The sequence below is a fragment of the Ambystoma mexicanum genome, chromosome 14 (genome assembly GCF_040938575.1).
Source record: "Ambystoma mexicanum isolate Mex_15411 chromosome 14, UKY_AmexF1_1, whole genome shotgun sequence".
NCBI classification, from domain to species: Eukaryota; Metazoa; Chordata; class Amphibia; order Caudata; family Ambystomatidae; genus Ambystoma; species Ambystoma mexicanum.
In genome coordinates this window covers 110,304,908-110,324,416 of record NC_090940.1, presented here as the reverse complement: position 1 = coordinate 110,324,416, position 19,509 = coordinate 110,304,908, and the positions used below count along the sequence as shown (strand labels likewise).

Genomic DNA, 19,509 nt, shown 5'->3' with positions numbered 1-19,509 from the left:
TCATCAGGACTTTTGATTGCAAAGCTTGTGTTTCCTTTAGGACAGCTTTGATTTCTTGCTTAGTGGCCCTCTCATTCTTACTCTGCGCAGTCTGCTCCTCACCTGCTTTACCTGTCTGGAGATGGAACACAAGTAAATCTCTGCTGTTTATCCAGGCCACCACCACCTACAGAAGCCCTCACATTATTCATATGGTCCTGCCCATTCACACACTTCACATTCTGCAGCAGGGGGCCCAACTAAGCCCTCCCAAACGTCCATGGTGGAACACCGCTCCAATTCTCCAGTTAGATTATGTTGCCTGTTCAGGAGTATAGAGGGCAGAAGGAGGATAGGTGAGGGGACACCTATCCTCTCACAGAATCTCACTTACGTGTCACCACCCCAACCCCTGAACGTCCCCCATACCCCCCCAATTCAGGCAACTCACTCATGAAGCCTGCAATGGTTTTCTGCTGAATTGGGTCCCCCGCCTCTACCGGAGGCTTAGCGGCTGTGGATTACTCTCCCTCAGCAGTCTTTCTCAGCCCCAAACAGACCCAGCAGGTGAGTGATAACCTGTCCGTAACGCATCATCTTTCGGAGGTTGCTTGCCACTCCAGTGATCGTATGATCCTTCAGTGCCACTGCTTGGGCCAGTCTCCCCTATCACTGTGCCCCAGAGCACCCCTGCCTCCTTGCCCACACCTTGCCAGGTCACTAACAGCCAGGGGCTCTTCAGACCCATAGTTCGCAGCATACACTCAGGCCTCTTGTAGAACATGCATCGAGCTGGCACCGCTGTGGCTCGCTCCGTCCCTGCTACTGCGCTGCCACACTTTGACAACTCATGGCCGATTGCGGATTGCAGCGCTTCCCAGGCCTCCCATACCTTGTTTCTGGATGATCATGTGGGAGGCACGTCTTGGCTGCGCCGCTCGTGTCCGTCCACTATTATACTTTCAATAAAAGATCTGAAGTAAAATAATTTCATAACACTGTGTAGAGAAGTGGAAGAGATCAAATACACCAGTTGTTCATCTGGTCTTTAGGGTCTACATTGGATTTCAGTGTGATTACAGCTTCCTTTAAATCTGTAGGAACTTCCTCTGATGCAAGTGACCATTTTAAAATGTCCAACGTTTGATTTGCAAAGGCTCTTTTGGGGATTCTGATGTTTAGCAAGTTTTAACAATATTTTGTAGTGTGACTGTGGATTATACGGGATATATTTTTCTAATCTGGGTGGAACCTTTATGGAATGTATGCCTTGATCTGGAGTGTAAGTGCCTCTCCAACGTACACCACATGTCAATTTAGCTGAAACTAAAGTGAGAGTAACTTAGATTGTTGTATCTGAAAGGTGGTGATGTTGTTCAAGAGCTATTGTGAAGGTGATAACTACCAGGGAAGGCAAAGAATCCACTAATATAAACGAGTATTTTGTTGCTATGGCGAGTGTAGGATTTCTTTTGTGTAGGAATATTTTAGTGTTTCTATTATTCCTTTGTGGTACTGGATGTGCTGTTTAATTTCTAGTGCCGTGTCTTCATCACTGATTGAGTTCCATCTCTGCTAAAGTTGTTTCTTTTTCTGTTTTGCTTTGGGAATACAAATAGTACCATCTGTCTTGATGGGGCAATTTTCCCTAGTAGATTGTTTATAAAATATATTTCAGTGTCTAGCGTCTTGTCAATTGCATTGCTTCATGTCTGTATCTAGTATTGATATTCACGCTTTGCTCCACAGTGTTGTAAGCAAAGGTCATTTTATAGGCAAACTGCAATAAAGTTTTTCCGGGTTTGCTTGAAACTCATTAGGTTTTAAGCATTTTCTTTTCCTAAGATCCTAAGATTCACAAGGAACCAAATGGTCATATGAATTGACCAAATTACTAGCAATTAAGGAAATTGTATTTGTGCATTCGCTGCACACATGTTAGGTCTAAATGGAAGTCTGTGCAATGTGTAGGGCCCCCCACTTGTTGGATGACACTTAAAGTGGCAGGATTTGATAATACATGTTAATGTGTTGTCATCAGAAAGTGGTCTGACCAACTGTCAAGGTGGAACAAACCAAAATTGCACTGGAGACAATGGGCCTCATTCTGAGTGTGGCGGTTTGGAAACTAGCCCCCCATAAACCTCAGATCAGGCTCAGCTCTCCTTCTGGCTATTCCACCACACCACTGCACCAGAGATGTCAGCTCGGCTTTCTATATCTTAGTGCCCACCATCTGGAACACTCTTCCCCCACACATCCGCCGCACCAAAAACAACCCTTCCTTCAAAAAAGCCCTCAAAACCTGGCTACTTACTGCAATATCCTGATAATCCCCTAAAACTTCAAATCCCAAGTATATGAACACTCTCCCCAGGCGGTGCCAGTTGCGTTTGTGGCGTCACTGGCCTCCAAACAGCAGAAGGTGCTGCCTCTGTTTATATCATACACCTATCATTACCCTGCTTCCCCTCAAGCACCAATAGCTGAATCATAACACTCGTATATGTAATGTCACAAGGTTGATGAATGGCTGCACCAGGCATGTACGGAAAACAGGCAAATCACAACATTAGAGGTAGAGGGACAGTGGTGTGATAGAGCCACCACCATCGCAATCGTACAGATTAAGATGCACTGCAGTGAATTCATGGGAAGTCGGGCCGCCATGACCATATCCCGAAACAGCAGGCCAGGTGGGGGTCCCCTGTGCAACACAACTGGAAGGAATGGGGTGTTGGGCAGGTATTGGGCAAATATGAACCATAGGATGGGCAGCCTTTGATAAACGTACCTCCTTAAAATGATCAGTAAACATTCGATATCTGGGTAGATATCTGGGTAGACTCGCCACCCGACCCACCTTCAAGAATCTGGAAGCACAACCCGTGCGCCTCCTGTGGCAAATAGTTGAAACCTAGACTGTGGCTGCTGATAAAAATTGGTTGTTTCTCTACTGGAGCCTCGCCAGCCCTGCTAAGCCTTTTTTGGCCAAATATACACATGCATCCTAATACTACCCCATGACCTCCAGCACGCTGGACTTCAGTCCTCTGAGGGTGTTCCCACTAACAGCGCATTGAGACTATAATAATGGTAACATGCGCTATACAAATGACAAGTACAAAACAATACAGTGGGGAGGTGCCACGCCCAAGCTTGAGCCTCGCTGAGTCCCTTCTCCACAATACAGACAGTACTGTGTCGGTAGGATAGCTCAGCGGCAAAGTGCTCGCCTTGGAAGCAAGACGACACAGAGCAACACAGGTTCGATCCCCGGGTCCGTGCTTAGAAACCTCATCATATCATATCCTATGATTGCACGCTCTGGGAGGGACCTTAATTGGTCTCCGCGGGTGCTCCTTCCTCCCCGCCATCTAATGTTTCCACTGCCCACGCCGGCCCAGAACAGGCCTCCCGATGCTGGGCTACCAAACTGGAATCACCGCTCACCCTGCTCCAGTGCTTTAAGTGGGCTGAGAAATCAAGGGTGGGCAGTAACGAGGGGGTGTGGCCTCAATGATGGGCGTGGGCCTGAAGTGTCCCTAGTATGGGACAATAAAAGAGACACGTGTCTTTCCTCGCTGTCGGGTTACCTTTTTTTTTATTGTTCCGTGCTGGGGAACCCTGCCATGGTTAGCCAGTGTCACAATGCACTGTGCTATTTCATAGATGCTCATTTTCTTTTGTTTTATTCAATAGAAAGGCTTTATGTGTCAAGCAGTATATTTAATGACACAAAAGAAATCCAGCATGTCAGAAATTGCACAGTGCAATTTGTCACTGGCTTATCTCGGGTTTGAATCCCCAGCACGGGGCAATAAAAAGATGCTTTTTTATTTTTATTGTCCGTGTTGGCGAATCACCCCGAGCTCCGCTGTTGCCAAGCCAGTGTTATATCGCACTGTGCTATTTCATAGGTGCTCAATTTCCCTTGTTGTATTCAACTGACTGCTTGACCTATAAAGCCCAATTAGCTTTATGAGTCAAGCAGTCTATTGAATAAAACTAAATAAATCCAGCACCTACGAAATAGCACAGTAACTGTGCTGTTTCCTAGGTGCTGGATTTCTTTTGTTTCATTCAATAAAATGCTTAACATATTAAGCCTGTCAAGTCAGTCTATTGAATGAAATAAAAGAAACCTAACATCTACAGAATAGCACAATGCAATGTGACACTGGCTTGTCCTAGATGTTGGCATTGTCAGGGCTGTTGGGGTAGTGTGAGCACCGGCTGGGTTGAGGTTTTGCGAGACTGTAGGGGCTCAGCCCTGGCTAGCCCCAGCCCACTTGTAGCCTAGCCCTGCTTGTATCAGCAGCCGGCTCACCACTCAATCTCACTGCACACGGGTACACTGGGTGGGAGGCATTGCATACACCTTTCACAGCTCTGCCTCTCCTTCCTCACTCTGTGCTCCATCTGCACAGGGAAGCGCGGTGGCCGGCAGTCTCGGGCTCCTTGCAGACACTCACGCAGCACAGATGAGATGGTACGGGGTGGGACGAGCCACCCTCTACTTGGGCTGGCATGGACCCCAACGCAGACCCGGTGATCACAGGGAGCAAATCAATGGATTTTAGGCAGGCTCAGTGGGCCTTCTCTGGGGACCACCATCAGCAGCTGCTCCTGAGATGCCCTTATCGCTTCATCCCTGCAACCTTGTGTTCCTCCATCTCTGACACACCCTCTATCTCTGACACGCCCTCTATCTCTGACACGCCCTCTCTCTCTCTGACACGCCCAGTCAATTGTCCTGGGCATCAGGGGGAAGCCCCGCCCATTGTCCAGCTGCCTAAAGGCTCTAAACCGCACCCCCTTGCTTCCCCAGACCACTGAAGTCCAACATTGCTCCCAAAACTACAGGCATTAGCATTTTAAGCAAGAACAGCTGGCCGTTTCTTTACATGTAAGAAAGGGATGCTTGTAACAAAGCAGAACAATGTGCGTGTGTTTATTCTGTAACAGGTAGTTGGTAACCACAGAAGCAGCATAACGCTCAACGGAGCCAGGGGTTACACAGAGCCAGTCACCCCGACACATGTTGGCCATTGAAGCCGGAACGGCCTGGACACAGCCAGTCATCCAGCGAAACAAACCGGTTTGCCTGCTACGTTGTCATAACTCTACTCTACTTCGTGTACACACAGCACCGCCTAGCCAGCACCCGCGGGTGTCAACTCACAACTGACAGAAATAAATGCGGGCGCACTTCATTATGCCTAGACAATTGGTTCAACATAGGAAAAGCAAGTGCCAAGGTATTTAAAGATTAGAAGTACGCCTGGGAAAGACGTTATTTATGTATTTGTTTATTTATTTATTTATTTGTAAAGCGCACTTAACCCGAAGGCATCTGGGCGCATTGCTCGAAGATTACAACGTTGTTTGAAATCCAGCTATGCAAACCTTAGACGTCGTGTTGTGTACAAACAGGGTGGATCGGTGGACTTTAAATATTTGCTCAGCAGGTAAAGCGCGGAGCTCACGGTTCTGAGTACTGGGGCCAGGAGGGCTTTTGTCTCTTGGGAACGCGGAGAAAGCACACAACAGCCGCTCGCGGTAGCACAAGAGGACTCTGTGAGAAGGGGCCAATTGGATGACTCACGAATTGTAGTTCCCGCAATTGTGGCGCTTTTAATATTCGTGCCTTTCTTCACCGATAACACATATTAATGCAGCAACCTGTAGATACAAGAGCCCGAGTATATGTCCACTTATGTGCCAAGACATCTGGAAACCACTGCATTTCAGCAAAAGGACTGCTCGGATACAGAGCCATTACTGGCAGGTGTGGGCTGCTGCACTGCTGCCCATTCCCCTGCCCACTGCAATGCCATGCGCTCTACTAACGCCTCAGCTATTTCTGCTTTTACCTTCCTGCATCTGTCCCAAGACCATTTTTATTCCATCTATTAGGTGGTGCGTGACCATACAGAGCCCACAACTATTGCATTGCAGTACAGCTAGGAGGGAGCGGACATGTGAAGAACACGCAGCTTATGTGTTTTGTGTGGTTATTTACCCACACATTGACTGGCCACAGCCATGCTAATCTCTATGGTCATTCCCACCCACAACCTGCCCCTTCCCGCCCAAAACGCACCCTGCTGGGATCTCATTTAGATAGCTCTATCAAGCAGTAGCATCAGAGTTGGGCCTGGCAGTTTTATTTCTAAGCAGTTTGCTGAGAGTTAATGGCTTAATTGCAACTGTAAACGTGCTACTGCTGTTATAAAAAGGTCTGAACCAAGTATTCCTTCAGCCACTTGGTTTATATCTGTTCCTTGCACTGAAGTCCATTTAAAAACAAGCATTGACAAAAGCAACAGTTTACCTTGTGTTATAGGAATTAGGGGTTTGCCAGACACTGCTTTCATAGGTGTTGGTAATGACACCAGTGTTCATCTCTTGCCATCTTCTGGCCAGGTAGTACCATTCGGGTAGTCCCTGGGAAATTCCTATCTATGCCTACACAAAAGCCAGAACCTTTGGCTTTGCCAAAACTTGTTTAAACATTGCTATAGATCTGTACGCCTGCAACCTATGTTGTTGGTCGCGCCAATGTGCCCACCATCACTTGTTTGAACAGCAAAATCATGTTACGATCTCTGACCAGTAGTTTTTAGAAAGAACCGTGCTGGAACCTCTGACTCGAACACCAGGGGCCAGATTAGAGAATCTTTGCACCAGTACAAGTGCACAATTGCACTGCATTAGCACTAGGGAAAAGTTTACCTTAGTGCAAAAAGCAATAGGGCCAGATTAGAAAACATTTGCACCAGGACAAGTGCAATTTTTCAAGGTATAAGCACTAGAGCAAAAAATTATCCTAGTGCAAAATACATGCACTTTCATTGCATTTTTCCACCGGGGCCAACTTTGCCCTAGTGCTAATACCATTTCATATTAGCACAAAGGCCAACTTTACCCCAATTTAGGCAGAAAAGCATCTCGAGATCGCAAACTATTCCTAGGCCGGCAATGTATAAATTAATGTCGGGGCCAAAGCGCCCCCCTGCCGAAGACCACGATAAGTAGGAATGGCTTCCTATAAAGCTCCTTTGGAGTCCAGGCAAACGTTTGACTGTTTCTGAGTGTAGAAATATCAAGACATTAATCAGCGACAATGGGCAGCCCATATTGTGGCAATAAGACCCGAGGCGGCGGGCCAATACCGCCCCGGGTAATGCCCCTGGGGCCATAGTTACAGCGAAGCCCCGTGGGCATTACCGTGGGCGGTATTGGCCTGCCGCCGAGGGTCTTATTGCCATTAGCACCCTGGCCCGTTAGACCGGGGTACTAATGGCATTTTTTTTCTGTTGTGCACGTTTCGAAACAGAAAAAAAAGGGACCAAAAATGGCCGCCGGGAAAGGGAAAACCGTTTTCCCTTTCAATGGTGGCCATCGGGAGCGGACACGCTGGGAACAGAAGTGTTTCTAGCGCGTTCGCTCCCAATACCAGAAGAAAAAAGAAGGTAAGTGGGGTTGGGAGGGCAGAAGGGAGGGAGGGGAAGGGAAAGAAAAAAAAACATACAGCGGTCTCCGGCGGATGGCCCCGCTCCGAGTCTCCACGTGGCTGGAGGTTTCCATCATTCCCCAGCCGGAGACCAAGGGATAGAAGGTAAGTGGTGTGGTGTGGGGTGGGGTGGGGTGGTAGGAGGGAGGAAAGGGGGAAAAAAATGTCTTACCTGACTCCCTGGCGGGGGACGAAGGAAGCCTCCAGCTATGGGGATGCTCGGAGCGGGGATTGCCTGTCGAGTCGCCTCATTGGCTGAGGGGCTGCCATGCCCCTCGCCGGGGACAGAGTACCTGGCACGCACGGCGTACAAGGGAATACCGTGTGGTATAGCTCGCAAATGAGCCAATCATCACGTTGTATTCCCGGTGCGCAGAGCGTGCCGGGTACTAATGTGTATTAACTCTGCCAAAAGCTTGTGTCAGGTGTATAAACGCCACATAGGTGGACCTTTGTACAACCCTCGATTGGCACTGAATTATCCATGCCCTGTTGAAAACCTGATAGGCTTTCATCCCATAATTAACACTTCTCGATCCATTTTCTATTTTTTTAACCTTTTATTTGTCATTTAAACCATACAACTTGTCGTTTCGAATATTTGATCTTCACTCCTTAATATCAATACAGTTTTCCAGGTAACAACAACATCAACAGAGGAAGAATGCTTATTCTCGTCCATCAACCCCCTTGCCCACTACTCCTACCCTCGCCACCCTCCCACATCCATCCTCCCATGCCTTGCATTGGCTCACACCGAATACTATCAAGCCTCTCATTTCAATCAGGGTTCCCCTGCTATCTATGATGGACGAGGTCAGAGCGCACTGTGAGTCTGTCCCAGACCTCATGCCATACCGTATACTGTGTCCCTTCCTCCTCCATTGCTCATAATCCATTTCAGTCTGCACCCATTTGTGCATTTCTCTCCGCCAGTCACTTATCCTGGGTCCCACACTAGCCTTCCAGGCCATTGCAACTGCCTTTTTGGACAATATAAATCCCAGTAGAGCCACTCTAAGAGCAGCCCAATCCCGCTCACTCTTCTTAACGGGCCATATACCCAACATACAGTGCTTTATCACGATTTGGATCCTTACATCAACCAAGTGAGACATTTCCTCATAAACCTCTTCCCAAAACCCTTTGACACTATCACAGTCCCACCAAGTTCCCTCAACCCTCTCTCACAACATCATATGACTTCCTCTGTTTCTGTACTTCCTGCGTGAAGTCAGGCAACACCAAAATCTTAATTCCGCCAACATTATAAACCATGCTGTTTCTGGTGTCCTGAAGGTTCGCGTCCCGATCACGAAAATCCAGCAATTTGTCCACTATGGCCCGCAGTGAGGTGCCGTCAGGGGGTCTCCTTCCAGGGACTCTGTGGGGCCTCTCAATGATAAAACACATCAAGAGACCCTTGATCTTCAGTGTGTCCATGAAGAGCTGCTCCAAATATAGTTCCACGCTCAACCTTCTTCCCCCTCAGCAATCCCAAGTACCCGGATATTATTGCGTCATGAGCAGCCTTCTGTATCTTCAGCCCGGACTTCTAGTACCCTTGTGGCTACTGTGAGTGCCTCAACACAGGCCTGCAACACCCTCAAAGTTGTAGAGGAGGAGTCAAGTACCCTCACTTCAATTACCCCGCCTACATTACCTGAAACATATGAACCAAAATATGTGACGTATACTGAGCAGTTAAACCAACAAAGAAAAGAGAGAGGTCTCTGTGCAGTACCCATAAGAATACCTATACCTAAGAGAATATGGGAAGTAAAGTACCCATTGAGGAAACCATGCTTGCATCCAAGACGATATGATGGCCATTTGAACGAGATTCCTGATGAAACAAAGAAACTGAATGACCAGGATGAATGGTGACGTCATACAAAGTGAATCGACACACAGATAGAAAGATAACCAGACTAGAGAGGCAGACGATTATAAAGAACAGAGAAGCACCAAGGATAAGTGACATCTTGGGATCAAGATGAAGAAACCTATGCCACAAACGTGATGAAGATATTTAGTTAGTTTAAACGTGTACAGATGCAATGAAACACAAGCAGCAAGGCAATCATGAAGCTAGCCACATGCTTAAATAGATTAGACAGCGGCAAGCGCCAATATATACCTATATACCTCATAGACACATATGGATTAAGTGAAGAATGAATGTTTCCACTATGTATAAAGCAGTAGTGACAACGCAAGAATGCCTAATGTCACAGTTACAAAAAGCAATTGAATTAAACAGAATCCAATTCAGCTAAGGAGTTCACTGAGCCAAGAGAGCCAAGGTCTTATCAAACTAGGAGGTGGCTGACATTGGATACAATTAACGTGAAAGAACAGAAGCTCCTGTTCAAGAAGGTCAAGCGAAAACAAAAGACATGAAAGGACTATTGAAGAATAAAATCAAATACACAAAAAGGCTCAATTCATGGTGTGCAGTCACGTGATGGAAGAAAGTTGGACGGACGAGATGGTCACACCTACGCACAGAAGCCTGATAGTACCCATACTCCTTAAAAATTCTCAGAGAACAGTCAAACTTGAAGGGCTGGAAGCCTCCAGTTCACTGTGTCTTCTGTTTTCTCCACTCTTTGTTCTACCTCTGTCACTCTCTCACCCATTTTCTTGATGTCTGCCCACACCAACGTGAGGTCAACAGCCACCGCCTGTACTATGACCTCAAAGGACATTTGTGAGTCCTCCATTACCTCCAGGAGCTGACCCACTGTCGCCTCAACATCTGTCAGCTCCAGAACTGTGTTCTCCTCCACTGGGGGCACTTTTGATCTAGGCTGCTTTAGCCCCCCCACTTTCCTCCCCTCAGGCACTGTTTGAATTTCTGTTGCTGTTGCCCGTTAACCATTATGCCTGCTGTGGCTCTTGTAGTCGTTCTAAGTCATGTTCCTCATCGCAGTACGTCCCCCAGGGGGTATGAAGAACTTCAAACACTGTCAGGGCAGGCAATGTACAATGTTTGTTATGGTGCACCTTTCCCCACATACTGGCCTCAAGTGAACTAATCCCCACAGTGTAACGAGAGGAAGGGAGCCCCTCCAGATCAGCTGAGAATGCCTTGATTGGCACACCCAATCTCCCTCCTCCCGCTGCCACTCCAACGTGGCCAACCTGGCTCCTGAAGTCTTGAAATGATGAGCGCAGCCAGCACCCCTCTGCCTCCTACCTCCTTGGGTGCCAAATGAGACTTGCAAGGAGTGTCAGCCCACTTCCAGGATCCCAACCTCCTCACATTCTCTCCTCAGGCCTGAACCCTCTATAACAGGACACTGAATTGCCAGCAACGCCACCTCGCCATCTGCTAAGTCCAGCCAGCACCTTCCGGTGGAGCACACGCCCCTGTGCCCGAAGGCAAGTGCCCTCCGGCGTCTAGGCGGTCCGGTGCCACCGCTGGATATGGGGTGTGTAGTGTCCGTGAAGTGCCGCTGCAACGCTCTGGCACTCTTCAGGGGCCCTGGGGCTCAACGAGATACGGCTGCTCCCTGGGTCACACCAGCACAGCATCCACCCTCCGTTTACACCCACCAGCTCCCACAGTCACCTTGCGCCTCTCTCCACTCAGGGCTGCATTTGCCAACCCCCACTCTTCTGCCGCAGCGGGCGGGGCCGGACCAGCAAGCTGGCACTATCCCAAACGGAGCTCTGACCCACCTGTTCTCTGCATCAATCATTGCCACAGGTCCTCAGGAGCAAAGGTCCACATCCTCCTCATATCGGGTGGAAAAGGATTTAGCTGGATTTATGACGCTGCTCTCCCGGTGCAACAGAGCTCAGAGACAAGCAGCCATCATGGTTGTGAAGAGGTGGTCCCTGGAATGGCCCTCATGTCCCCTATGCGAATGTCCGCCCGAAGAAAGAGAAACGAAAGATGCATCTCACTGTTCGGCCAATCACCAGTATATCCCACATATGCAAAGAGATATTCTCTCAGATGACCCTTTAAACCTTATCCAGTTAACGGTTTCGAAGTGACAGGTGCCTCATCGATGGATCAGTTTGACTGATGACAAGGTCCAGCAATAATGACATCACTGGCGACAACACGACATAGCAGCGTTAGTCACGAAGCAAATTTGCATTTCCTGCACGAAGATACACAGACACACACACGTATACACAAAGAACATGCTTACACCTTCTATAGATAGAGGACAGATATATATATATACACACACACACACTGTCAAGAGCTTTTCCTTTCCTTTAGCCAAATGTGGAAACACAAGAAAGCCAAGCATACGTGGACCGAGCTTGCAACCGCTTTACTGCAACTAATCATAAGGAGCTATGGGAACGTATAAGGAACCTGTATGGGCTCTATCACGACTAACCTCTTAGAAGATATGAGAACGCAGAGGGAAACCATAGAATGACTGAAGTGAATACACGTGAAACCAAAGGCCTCAAATACATGGAGGGAAAAGTGCAGTCCCTGCAGCACAAAGTACAGAGACAGTGTTTGCAAGCCAAGGACAAGGGCAGGTGTAAAATTCCTGATTCCCGAGGTGGTGAGCCAACTGCGAAATACAGAACAAAATCCTCATAATTGTAGACAGAAAGGCTCAGTTTTGTGGTCCTCGCACACGTGACCCAGCAGAGCCAAATAATGGCTATTTACTCATGGTGAGAGGAGGAGCTGTTCCCAGCGAAGCAGACAAGATTGATGCATGCGTTGTCCACCAAAAACTGCAACTTGCAGGCACTCTCTCAGGCTAGGTGATCAGACCAGTGGCAACAATGGGGACACATAGTCTTTCTCATTACCATGAAAAGGTACACCGAGCACTGTGAACAGAACAGGGTCCCAGGCCTGGCGGAACCCACTCCAGCCAATCCAGAAGCTCACATCATGGGGTGGTGTAGAATGTTGCACGGGCCAATGGTTTCATGTGACCCAAAAACAAAGTAATAGATAGTTTTGTGGGGAAGTCTCAGCCGAAGCCACCTGACATGGGAAGACCAGTGAGAATCCAGATGTATATGGTTCTATGGGTAGTATGCCCGAGCTAACCAATAGGGGGTTGCCATAGGTTTTTGGGGATGGTGTTAAGGTTTGTGCATCACCGCGATACAAAACCGGGTGACACAGGCTCAGACACTGAGATTGTTGGAGATTTTGTTGTTTCCTGTAGGATCCCTGTCTATTGGAGAATAAAAGTACAACTTGCCCCGTGGCGGAGTCTTCCATTATTGTCGGGGGTGGGGAGGTTCGTTCCGATGGGCCTTAGATACCCTAAGGGGGCTTGATGCAAACACAACAGCTGGAGAGCTTTCAATTGATCCCAACCACTGGGAATGCCGGCTTACATTCCAGACAAAATGAGAGTAATCATGTGCAAATCAGCGCAGGCCCTTGCAGCAATGGGAGCACCAGTACAACACAAAATAAAAACGGTTATGAGAAATACAAAACATTGCATGCACAACTTTCCATGTTGCCCTGTCAGCCCAGACCATTGCCGGCTAACCTGAAGTGCCAGGATTCAGGCTGTGTGCAATTTTACTAACATTTAACCAAAACATTTTAGAAAGGAAACTAGTTTCATGTGGATCTAGTAGTGCCGAGTTGACTTAAATTCACTAAAATTGGGGTTGTCTCGGGAGGATAGCTCATGGGCAATGCGCTCGTCTTGGAAGCAAGATGACGTAAAGCAGCACAGGTTCGATTCCCGGGTCTGCGCTTAGAAACCTCTGTGTATTAAGCGTGTTATAAATAACCCATTACTCTAGACATATAAATATGCTAAACTATATAAACAAACATTAACCATGGTCACCTCTTACCACCAGCAGCATAAGCACTCCGCGCGTGCACTTATGCAAAGTGGCAGGCCTACTTTTGATCTTCTACAATTGCTTGACAAAGCTCTGAATATTTTCCTGTTTTGAAAGCGGTATTTATTAGCCCAACATTTCACAAACCCGCGGTTAGAGACCACAGCGGGGGCACGAGGAGGCTATAGTGGAGGTCGTCTGAAGGGGCGGGATCCACCACAGATAAGTCATAATCGACCTAGCAAAGTGGAGAGAGGAAGTCGAGGGCTCACAACACAGTGAAATGTGGGCTAATAAAGGAAAATGGGAACCCCCTGCATTGATGCAAGATTGAGAGCGGGAGACACACATCTCCCAAAGACGCTAACCAATCCCAATGGATCTTTCATCGCTTCTAAAGCAGCGTAGAGAGACAGGGATCCACTCCCAAGCCACCCCAAAGTCCTGGCCAGTAAAACGAGCAGTGGCTGACCTTTCTCAAATCGAACCTCTGTCGCGCAGGCCTGCCCGTAGGTCCCGGATAAAGAGATCCGGTAGGCGGCAGCCATGGTCGAAGTATCACTGCTTTGGGAAAGTAATGAAACGCCCCCCGGCTCGGCCAACCTCCCTGTCCTGTCTGCCCCACCTCTCGACTGGCTTTCATTCTGCACTGTCTGTGGCATGCTGCGTCCCATGTATACGCAACAATATCCTTGACTCCCTCTGTGGCACCAAGGGGCCAAAACTATACAGCCTCACTAGGAGCCAAAACAAATGGTCAGGGATCGTTAGCAGTTGAGATCCAAGCACTTGGATTAGAAGTAATGAAGATTACCGGTAAGTAATCCTAGCATTACCTGCACGTCCCTCTTCCTCGTCCCGGTACTTATTCACATCATGAAGAATACCAACTACTGGAAGATCAGGCACATGAACAACATAGAGCGCAGAGAGCAGAGGACTACCTGCAGATACCAAAATGATGTGCATTCCTTGAACCACTCAATAAGAAACGGCACACAAAATAGAGGAAGTAAATGAGTGTCCCGCCCAGCCTACAGTGCCCCAAAAAAGTGACAGCTTAAGCCCAAATTGCTAGCAACAATCCTTTCTTTATTGCATTCCGGAGTTTGTGCCCCGGTCGGTCCCCCAGCCTGCTAGAGTCGGGGTTACCTGCTACCATGTTCCTGGAAACGGATCTCCTACATTGAGCTGCACCGGACCATGAACGGCCGTATGTATGGAATGTTGTGTTTTTGGTGGCGCGTTCAGCACATACGTTAGGCGGTATGCCACAGACGTCCACCTGGGTCCGACTCGGGCCCTGGGCGCCGGTCCATTTCACAGATTGTTTTGTTTCTATGGTGGGTTGTGCGTCTATTTCACGGTGCCCAGTTCTCGCCGTTGCTGATTTGGGAAGTGGCAATCTAGGATTTGCACCACACATTTTAAGGGCACCTCCGGCATCTGGGAAGGCCAATATTTTAGCAGGCCCCCATTAGCATTACCGGTATTATGCGCCGGTGAGAGAGGACACTAACATTTTGCCAAACAGCATAATTGACTTCTCGGGGAAACACTTTTTTGTTGGCCTCGTGCTGTCAATGTGTATATCTTTTATCGTTCTTTATCCTTCCTTTGCTTTTTTCTTTTAATTCGGCGATGCAACTCACACCGAGTTTCCTGCTAGTTAATTGAATAAGCATTTAATTTGAAGCATAGTACAATTAAACAAGGCGTGAAGGTCACAAACTCTTTTTACTCTCGACATGTCCTACAGTAGAAGCCATTTTTTAAAACACGTGCGCCACACATCCTGACTTCCCCTTTCTTCAGATACAAAGAGGCATAGAGACAAGAACTCAATTAGCCGTCTGGGTTAACAATGCCTTTCTCTTCGCTGTGTGTTTATGCCAGTAGGGAATGCCAAGTAGCTCTCAGCTGAGGGGCTCTTTGTGCCCAGAAGGAGGCCAACAGAGACTATCCTCAAGCCATTCTCTGTGTGTTGGCAGCCTGCCCTGTCATAGTGGGTCCATTTACAACACATGCACTATTGAAGAAATGCACATCAATAGGAGCCAACCTGGCAGCAGAGCTTCATTATTGCAGACGCTGCCAGCTGAAGTCTCCCGATCGCCACAAGCGCCTCTTTTTCAATGTATTGGATCCAAACACAGCAGGAAAGATCGAGCTTCAATTGCTATGGGAAAGCACTTTTCGAAGCACGTTCGCTCAAATCACTGCCTAAATACTTGCCAAAATTCTCAAGCAGCTACTATCGCGCCCAGTTTATGCGTTTTCGGCTAAACCTACTCCCAACCAGAGCCAGAGAGATTTTGGGTGCTAGGGTGGCAGGGAATGAAGTCGACTTCAGTTGTAGACTGTGCCGTTGCAAAGACTCCAAGGAATCTCTACAGCACTTGGTGCTATTCTGCTCGGCAACAACAGAACCGAGGACCAAATGGCTCGGAAAATACATCAACAACCAACCATCACTTTTGGCCGACCAGTGGTGGATCCAACTGATTCAGGGGGAAAGACTGTCACTAACACTCTCCTTGATACACTTTTTAAAAGAAACTTTCAATTTAATATTAAGTATTCAAATTGCAATGAACGCATAATGGCTGTAACATTTTTTCTTTTCTGCTCTGCTTGTCAATTTTAACAGACGGTACAGGACTTATGTTCATGTCTGTAACTGGTAAAAGGTTTTTATTTAAAACCAAATACTATTGAAATAAATGTTTTAAATAAATTGTTCGTCACACACCAGGCTAGCTCAGGCTTTGGATTAATGTATATGTTTGTCCGCTGAACTTAGATACACAAATCAACAAGTACTCTCTGTACAGGGTTCAACTACACCAAAGAAATGTGTTGAGGCTTTCCTACATATTAAATGGAACACCTAAATGTATTTATATTTCAAAAAACAGAAGTGCACTTCCTTGATTCAATTTTGACTGTCAAACCTGAAACACCATAGTTGCCATCTGGGAAGTTGTACATAATTACACACCTTTAAAATGCTTTAAAATCCACATGGACAACATTCCATTCTAAACAAAGTCCATGGTGGAAATAATTACTATACTTACATTTAATACTGTATTATGTAAAATCAAAAATGCATATAATGTTTTAGCAGTTGTTCTTAGTCATCTTTGAATATCATGTTTTTAGAAATCTAAATGAATTGTGTTTGTAATTGATATTTTTATTGCGAATATTTTATACTGTCATTTGATTTGTTTTGTCAAACAATTTAAATTTGATGATTGGAAAGGTTGATGTTATCAGCCAACCAAATAATTAAAAAAATAAAAAAAACAAAAATAAAAAACAGAAGCGCTATTTTTGTCCTCTCACACATATCATTCAACGCGGATCATTCTTATTGATCTTAGTGGAATCACCCTTGTCTCGAAAAATTATATTGTCTCATAATTTCCAACTGATATTCTATTGTGCAGTAAAGTCTAACCAAACCTCATTACACACCATTAAAAACTTCAAACAAATGAAAACTAAATAAGTTCTAAACCATTAGTAGCAGACTCGCTATAGTCAGGCACCAGAGCACAATGTGCTGGCGTGGCTTTTCCAAATGCAAATCTGAGGGGATGTCCTATTGTAATTGATATACAAATTAAAATCCATGTCCTTTATTCTAGTACCAGATTGCATGCTGGGCCTGATTATAAGCATGGCGGTCCGGGAACTACAGTACTGGTAAGCATGCTGCTACCGTAGTTCCCGGACCGCCATACTACGAGCTGTGCTCGCGGGCACCTGTCAGCCCTCCAGGTCTCGCCTGGCGGGCCGAGCGGCACCTGCAAGCGCTGCATCCGACGTCCCCCTTCCCATTGAGCCATATGGGGCTCAAATGGGAATGGGGACTGACAGGCACCGCCACCCGGCAATGCAGGAATTACTGGGTCCGGCAATGTCGGAATTACCCAGTAATTCCTCATTGATGGGTGCCGGAAAAAATGCAACTCCTGCAGCAGCTGTGCCTGTTTTACCGCCAGGGTTATAATGAAGGCACCACCTACTCTAGTCGGTATCTGCAGAAATGATCGAATACAAAAATACCTAATGAGAAACGACCAGATTTTTTGGGTCGAGTTTGTTAGGGATTATTGTTCATGTTTATTGGCGGATACAGGGATAGGTTAAGGTAGAGGCAAGTGGGGTGGACTGCGGGGGGGACTCCCCTCGCAGTATTAAAACAAATTTGATCAAAACAAATTTGGTCATTTCTCTGTAGGTCATTTCTTTTCGATCATTTCATGGTAATCCACTCCAGTCCTGAGTTTTGCTTGCCTTTACGTTTAGTTTGTCCATTTTAGTCAACTGAAGAGTCCAATTCCCCAAATTAAGCCCAGGGCTGGGTCATGGTGTTCTTCGTGACACTAACTTCTCTAGAAGCATTTTTAGGGCATGGGTACCCTTTACGTTCTATACATGAGAAATGAAAATGTATGTCTGTATACTTTTTGATTTCCGGCTATCAGTAGGCACTTTTCTATGCAGATACAGATTAAGATGTTCTAGAACCAGTTTCATCCACTAACTGGATTACAACTGTTGAAGTTGACTACATGACTCCATGGAACCAGAGCACCAATTTGCCAGCCAGAGGCATTTATTTAACAAAATAGGGCATTGTGGGATGGTTTTGGTCTTGACTTCAATTGTTTTTAAACACCGGACACCAGCTATTTGAAAAAAGAAAGCCCAGGAGTGGAGTTGCAGTAACCTGGTGACGTATGGGGTTGAAAACACAATTTTTAAAGCAAATATGCTGTACCAATCTATTGGGCTAACTCCAGAACTGTGGATCTGAAGATATTTTAGTCTACAGCTCCCATCAGCCCTAGCCAGCATTGTCAATGATAAGGAATCATGGGTACTGCAGGCCAAAACAGTCTGAAGAGCCTTAAATTGCATGCCCATGGCTGAACGATGAACTACAGTTGCTCAAAATACCACCAGGCTTCCTAATTTGCACTTGCCACTGGCCATCCGCGAGTAATAATTTACGTTTCAGGAGTAGGAAATGATGTGCTGGGTGAATCTGAAGATCTGGCATTAATGCAAGTCGTTGAGGGACTTTAAATGCCTAGTTAGTAGCTTGCAACTTGAATAATTCACCACGATACCACTGACTCCAGACAGTACGTGAATGCATGTATTTGGGACCTAAGGCAGTTACAGATCTATATGCTTGTTTAAACTCGAAGGAACAATCTTTGGCCTACCCCACCTAGAGCAACAAAAACCTTTCTTAAGAAGATACACACTTTTATGGGGGGGATTCTTTCTGCCATCGCCAAACCAGAGGGAGCGTGTGACAATAAACGAACATTACGATACTCTGCTATGGGTTTAACTTAAACAATCAGGTTGTATGTCAAAATGGCAGCTCTGTCAGGTCTGACAAAACTGCAGAAAACTTTTTAAAACTTTTTTTAAGAGTTGTTTTAATTTTGGTCTAAAAGGAGGGGGAGGGCAGTTCCCTGGTACCCCCACCTACCCCCATTCCACAGACACTTTTCATCTCATCCTTTAGTTGTTCTCTCTCGTTTTCTGCACCAAGCTTTATTTTTACTAGTGTCAAACAGTTTTTCATGGTCTTTCCTCCTACTGTATTTATCATCAAAGCAGCTTGTCAACAAAGGAATGGGTCCCCATCCCCGCCCACCTGGCTTTATGACTAAACACCAAACTATCAGTCATCTAAGTGTGCGTCAATTGCTTTGGAAGACATTTTAAGTCACATCGACTTCTGGTTGCAGTAGGACATGGTGGTAGCAAAAACTAGTAGTTTAGTGAATCTGGCTGCTTTGTTGAGTCTGACGATCATGTTCTCTATGTTTGGACCCGGGTGTCTCTCCCGTTGGATGGCCATGTTGGGAATGCGCATGTCTACGCACAGACAGATGCGGCCATTATCCTTTGGTAATAGTACTAGCAGTGATCACCACGCGGTTGGGCCTTCCGCTCTTTGGATGATGTCATCTTGGAGGAGGAGGCGTATTTCTTCCGAGACCCTTGTTTAAAGGTGAAAGCTAACCCTTCTGGGTAGTTGTGGCAAGGATCTTATTGATTTGTCAGTGAGTAGCTTGATCACCATGTCTTTTAACCTTCCTAGCCTATTGTGTGTATGTAGCTCATTGACATTTGGTCATCATCTATAGTGTATATTGTTTCTA

General features: G+C 46.6%; 1 protein-coding gene across 2 annotated transcripts in view; it reads right to left on the bottom strand.

The window, feature by feature from the left end:
* Positions 1-19,509, bottom strand: part of LOC138527467 (stAR-related lipid transfer protein 9-like) — a 590,857-nt gene that overhangs the window by 351,553 nt on the left and 219,795 nt on the right. The gene's annotated exons all lie outside the window — the stretch shown is intronic.